The following is a 12687-nucleotide window of genomic DNA, read 5'->3' on the forward strand; positions in this document are numbered from 1 at the left end:
TTAAGGTCTTGAGAAAACACCACCTTCATAACTTTGGGCTCCCCGCACATCAGCTGACAAACTGTTACTCTATGGTTTGTTTGTTTGTTGTTTAAAACACAGCGCTCACGACAGCATTCTGTAAATAACCAAGTCTGCACCAGACGATCCAGTGATGTAGGCATTTATGTAAACTTAATGAGATGACAATGTTGTTACAGCAATTGACCAGGAGAGATCAAGACTGAGTTAGATGCATCCCCCAAAAGAAAACTTCATGTACATTCATGTTTAAATCAAACAGGGCTGCAGTAGATTCTTGGAGCTCCTAGATTATTGTTATAGCCAGGGGTAGATTCTGGGAGCTACCAGGTTATATCTAGGGGTAGATTCTGGGAGCTACCAGGTTATACCTCGGGGTAGATTCTGGGAGCTACCAGGTTATACCTCGGGGTAGATTCTGGGAGCTACCAGGTTATACCCCGGGGTAGATTCTGGGAACTCCCAGAGTATACCCCAGGGTAGATTCTGGGAAAGGGGGGTAGATTCTGGGAGCTCCCAGGTTATACCTCGGGGTAGACTCTGGAAGCCCCCAGAATCTACCCGGGTATACTTTGAAGGGGGGGTATACTTTCAGACTTTACACCGGGTCTTCATGGGTCTGTGACTCTATGGAATTAAAAATATGTTGGTGGCATTATGCCAAACTCATCTGATAATAATGTAGTGTCACTTTAGTCTGTAGAATATGAAATTAGGAAATGATACCTTTCCAAGTTATATATACTGGTTTGAGTATAAATGAGTATTGCTTTTCAAATCAATTACAGTAATGTGAAAGAATCAGGAGTTCTTTAACTTCTTTTTGTGTAGTATATATACCAATAAAAATACAAAAGAGAAAAATCAGAAAGCAAAAATGGTGTTAATAGTTTATATTTCATTTCCACTAAAATCCTGATTTTCATAGCAACTGTATTAAAGTATTGATGATGATCAGGCCAGCCAATGATATACTGGTGATGATGTGAGATTTCAACCTGATATCTCTTAAATTGATTATGGAGTGCCTTGAAATGTGAAGAACTCTACTAAAAACTTCTTTAAGCTCTTTGATTGTTCATATACCATTAAGCTCCCCTTATTGCTGTGTACTTCTTTCATATTTTGGATATCCATCACTTCAAGTGCAATATTCTCCTTCTCACATATGACGTTTATTGATGTGCTAATGTGATTTTATTCAAGAATCCGATCATAAGGGATCTGTGACACATTAACCGAAACACTTGAAGCATTGACAAGAGTGTGGGTTTAGTTGATATATCACTCCAGGTAAAACAGGACGTGGATATCGATTGGAGGAACTCTCTCTTTATTATATCATCTCCAATGAAGTTTCTGTCAGAAATTAGTGCCACCACTGTGCAAAGTCAAGAATTACATGCTGACAGACAAATTACACTTGTTAAAAAAACTGACAACACATTAGGACTTTCAATTCAAATCGGTGCCATTGTGATTACGAACATTCTTTCTGTATAATGGAAGATGTTTTCATCAGCAAGTAGCACATTTTTGAAGACCTGTAAGTCAGTGTTGGATGTTCGCTTCAATTAGTAAGTCTTTGTCGGCTCCATGGCCCTGGATTGCTACTTGCCAGGCACATTTGTCTGTGTGTTCCTCAACGCGAGGCAGCGCAGATCAATACGGAGAATCACACAGGAGTTTCACTTGGGGAGGGTCGTGCTCGGATATTAACACTGTTTTCGTTCCAGAGATTGAAGTGTTTAGGTAAGTCTGTGACATATGCTTGCTCTAATTTGAATGGTTGCTGCCAAACTGTTTGTTTTCGGAATGTTGAGATATGGGTGGAGTGTAAAAGCAAGAGTGGGTTAAAAGTGAGCTTTGATTCAAGTCTGGTTCTTCATGTCTTGTTTGTACACATGCTTTGAATTGATCAGAATCATGATGGTGGAAGCCTAGTATTTTATATACTGTGTTTAGTATGCAATTTTTGGTATGTTCCTTTTCAAAAATGATTATTTTAATTAATATCATTACATGGAATGCATATAAATATTTCTGAATACTCTACCTCAATTAGATCATTGCCATAATCCTGTATTTTGGCAGTCATCACACTGTAAAATCTTTCAACAGAAGTCCTCTTCACTTTCAACTATCCATAATTAGTTGTGCAAGTAATATTATCTTTAGAGATTCTTTATGTATGTAAATCATGTACATGTATTGTCACGTATACACCTTTCCTCTGATGCATGTATACTTGATTGAATGTATACAGAGGCATGCATAAACACACTGAAACAGCTTGCATTAAATCAGTAGATCGCTAATGGTAGTTGTTATCAAACTTGCGTTCCTAATGACTGTTTCATGAACACAGAGTGCATGTGTAGATTATACAGTTACTCAACCCTTATGTCAATTCAATTATATATGTGTTCAATCTTGAAAGTGGTATTGGTTGACAGATTTAAACTAATTTAGGGATTGAATATGGTAGGCTATTCTGGGCACTTCTAAATTGCAAATCCGATATTCTTTTGTTACCCATTAAAAGTAGTGAAAGTAGGTGTGGCATGACATATGAAGCATCACCTGTGGTTTTATATTACAATGGACAGCCTCCGTGGTCTAGTGGTAGAGTGTCTGCCCCGAGAGCGGAAGGTCAGGGGTTCGATCTCCGGCCGTGTCATACCAAAAGACGTTAAAAGATGGTACTTGTTGTTACCCTGTCTGGCGCTCGGCATTAAGGGGCTAAAACAAGGACTGGTCGGCTCGGAGTCAGTATACTGTGTCTGTGTGGGGTATTCATGTTAAACTGCGGCATGGTATCTCAGTGTGCTAGTGTTTATGTTTAGTGGGTTTGTCTATGCCAATTACAGGAGGCTGGGGTCAAATGGAAGTCAGAACATCTTATTATTACATTAAAAACAATTCAATACAAAAAATAATCCTTTAAGTTCAAGAAAATCTTTAGGCATGTAATAAAACATATTAATTTGATTTATTTTCACTTTTGCAGTATCTTGAGTTGCACTGTTTGTACAGTGATTTGGGTTAACACATAAATACTCTTTGCTTTCTGAAACTGTCATTCTACTCTCCTTACATCAGATTTTCTTTATTTTATGTATGACCATATTTTGCAGTTTTGTAGTTGTTTTTTTCAAAGCAACCGAACTGAAGATTCATGAGAAATTTATATTTACCGACTGTAGCCAATCTATCACTTTCACATTTTGAACATTACTGAAACCACAGCAAATGAAACTGGAGGTTTGTCAGGTTGATCCATCGCTATGCCGCCTATAATTTGTTTTATTTAAGGTGTCCACAGTATAACATTTGGAGGATAAACATGGCTGTGTAGCCATCCTTTTTTAAAATGTCTCTTGGGAATATTTCAGCACAAATGTATCATTGTGACTTTTGATATGCAGTAAGCAATATCTTCACATTGTATTTATTTTGAGTGAGTGAATGAAACAAAAGTTGATCATGTCGCACTGTATGGTGATCAATCCTGGACCAGACACACCATTGGATAAGCAATGATCTTGGGATGAGTTTAAAATTGGTCTTCCTGATGATTCCCCATTCAATTATACTTCTTGCTTGGTTTCCTGTAGGGGCGGTCGGGTAGCCTAGTGGTTAAAGCGTTCGCTCGTCACGCCGAAGACCCGGGTTCGATTCCCAATATGGGTACAATGTGTGAAGCCCATTTCTGGTGTCCCTGCCATGATATTGCTGGAATATTGCTAAAAGCAGCATAAAACCATACTCACTGGTTTCCTGTGTTAATGCTTTATGACAAGAATGGTGACCTGGGACTTTGCTGTTTGTATTCTGTGAGCTGTTATTCTCACAGTGCTTGCCTTAATATGAGGAAATAAATAGCTTTTAAATCTTAATTGACAGAGGTTGGAATCAAATTATAACCCGTCATGTTCTTCCTTTTTCAGTTATAGACAAAGTGAGCACAATAACCCAAATATTTTCTAACACACAGAAATCTTTGTACAATGGTCTCATCCATCATGCTCTAATTCTGTCAATATTTGAAATGGAAAACTCAGAAGTGTGGAAGAAATGCAAAACAGCAGCAAAATAAATTGTGTTCCTTCCCAGGTGTATTCTGTTAATGGGAAAAAATGATTTCCTGATGATGGGCCTGTTATTTAGGAGGGTCTTTGTGGCTTTAAGCATTTTAGAGGGGCGGTCGGGTAGCCTGGTGGTCAAAGCGTTCGCTCGTCACGCCGAAGACCGGGGTTCTATTCCCGACATGGGTACAATGTGTGAAGCCCATTTCTGGTGTCCCCCGCCGTGATATTGCTGGAATATTGCTCAAAGCGGCTTAAAACCATACTCACTCACTCACTCAAGCATTTTAGTAAACAAAGGGAGGTTTAAGAATGTGCCTTGTGGTTTCAGAAGACGGTATTTGTGCATTCGAGCATCATTATTAAGAATAAGAAGGTTCATAGGGCTTGTTGTTTTAGAAGAGGACTGGGAAAATGTAAAGATTTATGACAGACAACCTGATCTATTTGACACATGTATGTTTATACTTTGGGTTAGCTAGACTTTGTCTGGACCATGCATCCAGAGTTACTTAAACAACTTTAAAGTATACAACAAAACGTGTTCACAAGGTGTAGGTGTTGTAATGATCTGTGTTTTAAAGGGCACAGGAGGCCCTGTGGGTGTTTAAAGTGCTGGGTCGTGTCCTTGGATCCACTGGTTGTGTGTTCAAACCCAAATTGGGGCGGTCGGGTAGCCTTGTGGTTAAAGCGTTCGATTGGCACGCCGAAGACCTGGGTTTGATTCCTGACATGGGTACAATGTGTGAAGCCAATTTCTGGTGTCCTCTGCAGTGATATTATTGGAATATTGCTAAAAGCAGCGTAAAACCATACTCACTCAAACCCCAGTAATATTTTGGTTGGTTGGTTGGTTTGTTGTTTAACGCCGCACTCAGCAATATTCCAGCTATATGGAATGGCGGTCTGTTAATAATCGAGTCTGGACCAGACAATCCAGTGATTAATGTCATGAGCATCGATCCACGCAATTGGGATCGATGACATGCATCAACCAAGTCAGCGAGCCTGACCACCCGATCCCGTTAGTCGCCTCTTACGACAAGCATAGTCACCTTTTACGGCAAGCATGGGTTGCTGAAGACCTATTCTACCCCGGAATCTTCACGTAAACCCCAGTAATAAGGCTGGAGTGAGTGAGTATGGTTTTCTGCCGCTTTTAGCAATATTCCAGAATGTTGTGGTGGGGGACACCAGAAATGGGCTTCACACATTATACCAATGAAGAGAATTGAACCTGGGCCTTCCAAGTGATCAGGAAACACTTCAACCACTTAGCTACCCTACCTCCCCTGTAAGGCTGGTCCAGGGTCCGTGCTGACCGGCACTCCCTTCAGTATACAGTGATTATCCTCGAAATCTTTACCTATGCGAGAAAATCTCCCCTGGTCCAAAGCAATTTTTTGGCGTGTGATGTGATTTTGCTAATTTTCAGAGATATTTCATCTTCACACAATGGGGAAATTGTATTTGATTTTTGGTACTTGTGACTCAAATAATGTTGCAAGTAATATTACCAGATTATATAGATATATCCTTGGATATTCTATTTTCGAACATTAATTATTCCACTGCAAATACAAGTATTTAAATATATTAGCATTAGTATTAACAAAAAATTACATTTGACTTATATTTCTGTTCATTGTCTACTTTAGGAGAAATTACACTAATATTTATGTATTTCTGTTCATTGTGGACTTGTTGGGGAATTATTCGCAATACAATTATAGATCGTTTAGGAGGCATTTTTACCACCATCAGCTGTTCATGTCGTTGGCATGCAGGAGACAACATTCTGCAGTTGTCAAATTTTGACAATGTGTGTTTAGATTGTAATTCAATATATTTAAAGTGATGACATGAAATAGCGACTGTTGACAATATGTATACCCGTTGGTTGGCAAAAAATATATTATTTACATTCCAGTGCTTTGGTCAATTTCGCCGTCTTACTTCCGTCTGAAGTGTGTACCATATCAGAGACCGGGTCTCCGACCGTATCAAATGAAATCTAATCAATATGGACTTTTCAATTAATTAGAAGTGACAGTTCATTATACAGTGGCTATTGCTCCAGGTACCCCCTCTTGTTTAATTAGTAACAATTAAGTCATATATTTCACACAGAAGGCGTCGTGTTTGCCATGTGCAGCAGCCAGAAAATGTTTATGAGTAACCGGAAGTTGAAAAGACTGTTGACATTCACTATGTTTAAGCATTACATTTGAATGATTAAGTCACAGTTTTCAATTTTTATGGACAAATTTGGAAGCAAACATATTGTAACATATTCTAAAAAATCTAAATCCAACTTGCTGTTTGGCCACAAGAAATAGTTCAAAATTTGTAATTCACGCACGGTGGCCATTCTTGCACGAGGCTACGTTCATGAAAACTCTTCCACCGGTGCCGTCATCGGTCAGGCGAATCTCATGTAAAATACGACTGTTTCTGATCTGCAATTTGTAGAATATTATGGAGAAAGAGTTGTATGCATATTCATTTAGTTTTTGTTTTACTGTCATTCCAAAATCGAAATTTGCTCGTGTTTTGAAACTTGACCAGTAATATCCTTTTTTTCTCTTGATTTCTGCATGGACGCACTTACATGTAGATCAACGTCTTTGATTTTTGCACGTTTTTAAGTCTTAAAAAGATATGTTTAATGACTTGGAGTTGTAGATCACGGGATAAGACTTTCGTGGGCTACCAAAATGTTTACTTTGTAAAAACAAGCACTTGTTTTGCCAACTGGGGATAATAAAAAGTGTTGCGCACTCCACCATTGTCAACTGAAGCAAAGCTCTATGCAGTGATATAGGAATTGGTTATGCACAGTAAGAGATATAGCATGCAATGTTGCGAGTATGCAAATCGCTGTTTTGATGGACAGCTTTTTAGTTTTGCCATTAATTGGTACACATTTGAAACATCTCTTCTTAATGTACATATTTCTCCATATGTTTCTACAGTTCGTGTTTCTTTTGGCAGTGAGTATATTATATGACCATTTATCGGGGATAATGGATGGCCAAGTTGTCCGAGGTGCAACAATTTGCTGTGCAGATTTGCATCCCTTTGGCATGCCAGGATGCTATGACCATGGGATGAAATCTAAGATTTGCCTTAGTTATATATTGGTTTGTCAGCACCATGCATTCCCTTGTTCGTGGGTTTCACAAGAACAGTAAATATCTAACACCTGCCATCTCGTCATGCTTTATCCCTACAATAGCTGACATGCTGTGATGTAGGCTGTGATTGTCCAAAGCTACTTAAGAGTCAAGGTTCTCGCTCACCTATAGGTGATCAGGTCATGACAAGACACAATCATCCCGATCAGAATGTCCTAATCTGTGTCTGTGACATGTCATCACAACCTTGATAAAGTGTCACTGAGACTACCAGCCATCAGTTTGCCTTCATCAAGTCTGATTAACGGTTGAGAGACACGGCATGTGATTCACAGTATTACTGAATGTGGCATAAAACTCATTGTCTCATCTGATCTTTACATTTCGCAATACATTTCAATGCCCATATTACTTTATTTAATTCCCATGGGGTGGGGTAACTTGGTGGTTAAGGCGTTCGCTTGTCACACCGAAGACCCTGTTTCGAATCTTGACATTGGTACAATTTGTGAAGCCCACATCTGGTCCCCCACCATGACATTGCTGGAATATTGCTAAATGCCGCGTTAGGCCATTAGGCCAAACTCTCACACTCACTCACTCACTCACTCACTCACTCACTCACTCACTCACTCACTCACTCACTCACTCACTCACTCACTCACTCACTCACTCACTCACTCACTCACTCACTCACTCACTCACTCACTCACTCACTCACTCCCTATGGGGATTCCAGGACTAAACTGGTCTGCCGCAACTTTTGCTGATGGTAAGAGAGGATATAATTGTTTAACACCGCACTCGGCAATATTCCTGCTATATGACAACAGTCTGTAAATAATCGTGTCTGGACCAGATAATCCAGTGATTGACATCATGAGCATCATTCCATACAATTGCAATATGATGACATGCATCAACCAAGTCAGTGAGCTAGACCATGCGATCCAAAAGTCACCTCTTACGACAAGCATAGTCACCTCTTATGGCAAGCATGGGTTGCTGAAGACCTATTCTTCCCCAGATCTTCTTGGGGCTGTCAAGCTTGGTGACCTGGTTGATAGCATGTCACAATACCCGTCTAAGTTGATCAGTGCTGATAATATAAATCACTGGTTTGGTTGGTTTAGAGTCAATTATTTAATTATTTACAGGTCACTGTCATATAGCTGGAATATTGGAGTGTGGTGAAAAACAGCAAATAAAAGAAACTTGAACCTTTTTTCTATCAGGAATTATGAAGTAAGAGTTGCAGGAATAAATAAGGTTATTATTAATATGCATGATGATGATGAGTTTCATGTACTTATTATCATTACAAGGATGTATGATTACCGAGATATTCCCCAATCCTTAATTCAGCACACATACAGAAGGTAATACAGATATCACCAACCATCCTTATCAACAGCAGTGTGTGATTGCCAGAAAGTCATGAAGTCGGGATATTAACAGGTGATTTATGGAGAAATATCTCAGTAAATAATCGTTGTAAATATTGTGTGTCTGATAGCGTAGATTGACTTCACTATCTTCATCCACGTCTGTGACTCGCCTGTCCATTGTGACAGTTTGGCTGTAGCCGTCAATCCAGCAGGAGGGAAATTATGGAGGAAATGGCTGCTTGCTTGAAATGTTGTCAGGGAATTGAGTTCCTGTATGGGAATCGTCTCCCAAGTTTATCCTGGAAAGCCTGTCACTACATTCACACATGTCAGGATTTGAAATTCCTTGAATTCGAGTGCCAATGGCACAGTAAAACTCGTGACATAATGCAGCAGTTAAAATTCAGAAATTGAATCGGATGCCACCAATCTCAATGAAAACAAGGGAGGATTACTTTCTAAATTACAACCACTTATTATCTAGCTCATGTTAAAATGAAATTCACGGAGTGTGCAGATGAATCAAGCATATGCTTCCCGTTGGCACCCTTAACTTCCTGAGGGCACACGTAAACATCTTTGTGAGTGCCTGAGACACACTTGAAATCAAATGCATGTCTATTCTTGCATCTCAAGGTGCAGTCGGGTAGCCTAGTGGTTCAAGTGTTAGCTCATCACGCCGAGGACCATAGTTCGATTCTCGACATGGGTACAATGTGTGAAGCCCATTTTTGGTGGCCCCTACGTGATATTGCTGGAATATTGCTAAAAGTGGCGTAAAACCATACTCACTCACTCACTCCTGCATCTCAAAGGCTCAGTATACTATTATAGGACACATTAGGCCACAATCCATTTCCTTATTTCTTTTGTAGAACTGCTTTTGAGCTCAAATGAATTGTAAAACAAAATTCTGCAAGTATAATACTGGCACACTGGTTCCAGCAATGGTATAAGTATGTTAGATGGGATGTTGATATAATATTTTGTTATGTTGAAGATGTCTTTTTAACCTGCTTGTACCAGGGTTGCAGTTTGTTTGTTTGTTGTTTAATTCAGCACTCAGCAGTATTCCAGCTTTCAAGTCTAAAGCGGACAATCCAGTGATTGACGTCATGAGCATCAATCTATGAAACTGGGATATGATGACATACATCAACCAAGTCACTGAGTCTGACCACTGGATCCTGCATGGGTTGCTGAAGACCAATCCTAACCCAAATCTTCATGGGTGGCCATGCTTTAAAGGCAATTTGGGATTACCTACTTACCCCATTTTGACTGTTCAACACTGAAATATGTTTCATATTCCTGAGGACTGAAATTAAATTTTGGTTGTCTGACCATGTTACATATCCCTATCCCTGCAGTATGTTTTTGGGGAGACATGTGGAGGGTATTTTCAAATTTGATGCATCAGTGGCAAAAATGATGTCCGATGTAGTTCCCAATTTTGGCTTGTAACATATGTCCCAGTGTTTGTCCAGCTGAAAAATTGAGTGCGTGAGTGAGTATGGGTTTATGCCATATTCTAATTTTATTCTAATTTGACCTTTATGAATAATATCAAATAAATTGACTTTGTAAATATATAAATCAGTGCAGGTGAGCTACAGAGCATAGTGGTATTTTTTCTTTTAAAGAGGTTATAAGTAAGTAACTTAGTAAATAAATTAATTAAAATAATACAATACCATACAATACTTGCCAAATACTCTGATGGGCCCTGTTCAACAAAGTGATCTTAGAGCTAACGAAACATAAAATTATGTTAGAGATGGCATTTTAATTAGCCCACATAATCATCAGATTCCAATTAGCATCAGCGACCCAACAAACTGGGCTTTGGAACAGGGAGGGGGTAATTGGAGCGAGGGGGGGTCCCCTTGAATCCTCGCTTTTGAAGGGATGATGCTTACTATAACCCTTCACTTTGAAAATTCGCTTGCATGTGTAAATGAGTATGTACAAATATGAGTTATATGTACGTAATATTTTTGCAACAGTGGAATTTAGTTCATATTCTCAAAACAGCGACGACCCTTATTTTTCAAGCAAATTGCATGTAATACAATTACTACTCCCTTCTTGTCATACATATTTTATGGTATAACCTACACGTGTATTTGTCGTCATTTACTTGATGATCATTGGTGACTTTGTTACCGGTATAATTAATGTACAACCACTTGGATTACCTGACGAAGACTGCAAATAACTCAATAACGTTCACCCCTGCCTCTGTGGGGTCAAGGATATATAGCACTCTCTGGTGCCCATTTGGCATTTCTCGTGTCAGGGGTAAATATTTGATCTAAGGTTGGGTTATAAATCCAAGTCTGATGTGAATGTATTATATGTTATGTAATATGCACCTGGCAGCGCAGCAAGAGAGGAATGGTCAGTTGAGTTGCAAGAAGCATCGACCAAGGGATTCACTGATAATATGTTGATTGATAAATCACTATTGGCTTGCACAGTGGATTTGTCAAAAGTAAATGTTTATATATGTAGGTTTACTTAAGCAGACAGAATACACCCATATCTTTGCGTGGAGTGCCGATGTAAAAACAACATATGGTGTTCACAGGATTAGCCGATAATATGTTGATTGATTGCGCGTTGTTATCTAACTCAATGGATTTTGTTGAAGGACAGCGGACATCAGTCCAAAAATATTAGATTGTTACAAAGACACATGATGGATGCATTCCTCGAACAAGGTAACTGCCTGATATTATACATATAACTTTTGTCCGGAGTAATTACGATATGTGTATTTTGTTTTCATTCATTTGCTGCAGCAAAAACGCTGGAGGACTCGAGGCTGACGGATCAAATTGTTCCTTACGTAAAAAATATCCGTCAATAGCAATCAGTTGTTGGAAAGTGGTTATTATCATTTAAAATATATATAGTCATTTTATATATAGAGTGAAAGCTGCAACTAAAAAGATGCGGTGTTGGAATATATTATTTCTCATAATAATTTTAGATACAATTCATCTGATCATTGCATCGAAATTCTTTGAAGTTATATTGTTGGGTATTTTCTAACCCAATCACCAGTAGATTGCTAGAAAATGTGTGTACAGCTGATTGCTATTGCTGGCTTGGTTTACGAGAAAATAAATTTGAATGGTAAATCATCATGTCTCGTAATAATTTGTCTCAAATTTCTCATTTTATTGATCAAGTTTGTTATCACCTATTCGTTCACCTAAATTCTCTGATGGGATACTATGTAGTTTTTTACTGTGCATTATATGATGTTGACCAATAGCTTCACCCTTACAAGTCGCGTATTCATTAATTCACAAAAAAAACACGTCAGTTTGTCTGCAGCTCTTTATTGTATATCCTTAAAATGTCATGATAAATTACATCTCATTCTGTAATTCTCCAATATGAAGTGCTTTGCATAGCGACAATAGTGCCAAACATCAAGTCAAACCAGTTGAAATTATAGTCCATAATAAGCAAATTTTAAATCCGCAAAGAAAAATCCGATCCATATTTCAATACTTTCAAACTTGGAGTGTTGTTTCCCTTTGTGGACTTGGCTCAATCTTCAAAATAAATTCACTACCCACTACAAAGGTGTTAGAATTGCAAGTTATTTCAAGGCGAGCAATGTAGCTGAATACATATCCATGATTTATTCAGCAGAATTCAAAATCAAAGCAGCCACTGTATAAAACCCATGCCTTTCATCCGTTAATCTATGCATAGTTTTCAACCTTGCAGACATCTCACTTCAAAGATCTATAACAGAGAGGGAAGATTTCAAGTTTTCAATGCTCAATTGTCCTTTCATGTCAACACTTGCATGGCCTACTAGAATTGGTGTAGACACATTATGTGTTGATGTATTTAAATGCAAATGCTTTTAATGCTGACTTAAACAAACATTCCCTCATGCTGGTTTGAAACTTATTTGATCATGGATAAAGGATTATGGGGCTCGTACAAATATTTGATGGTAAACGTTCGGAGATAATCAAAATACAGATCGGAGTGTTGTGCGGCAAGAATGGCGAAAGATGCCATAAA

General features: G+C 38.6%; 1 protein-coding gene across 2 annotated transcripts in view; it reads left to right on the top strand.

Moving 5' to 3' along the window:
* LOC124132657 (transient receptor potential-gamma protein-like) overlaps positions 1 to 12687 on the top strand; it is a 383698-nt gene that overhangs the window by 54382 nt on the left and 316629 nt on the right. Inside the window, exon 1 of one of the 2 annotated variants that reach the window (XM_046496670.2) lies at positions 1698 to 1773. The exons of the other annotated variant lie outside the window; for it this stretch is intronic. The gene's annotated coding sequence lies outside the window, so the exon portion shown is untranslated. Of the gene's footprint in view, positions 1 to 1697; positions 1774 to 12687 lie in introns of those variants that run through there. 2 annotated transcript variants of the gene reach the window in all.

Source organism: Haliotis rufescens, unplaced genomic scaffold (genome assembly GCF_023055435.1).
Source record: "Haliotis rufescens isolate VD_foot unplaced genomic scaffold, xgHalRufe1.0.p SCAF_7, whole genome shotgun sequence".
Classification (NCBI taxonomy): Eukaryota; Metazoa; Mollusca; class Gastropoda; order Lepetellida; family Haliotidae; genus Haliotis; species Haliotis rufescens.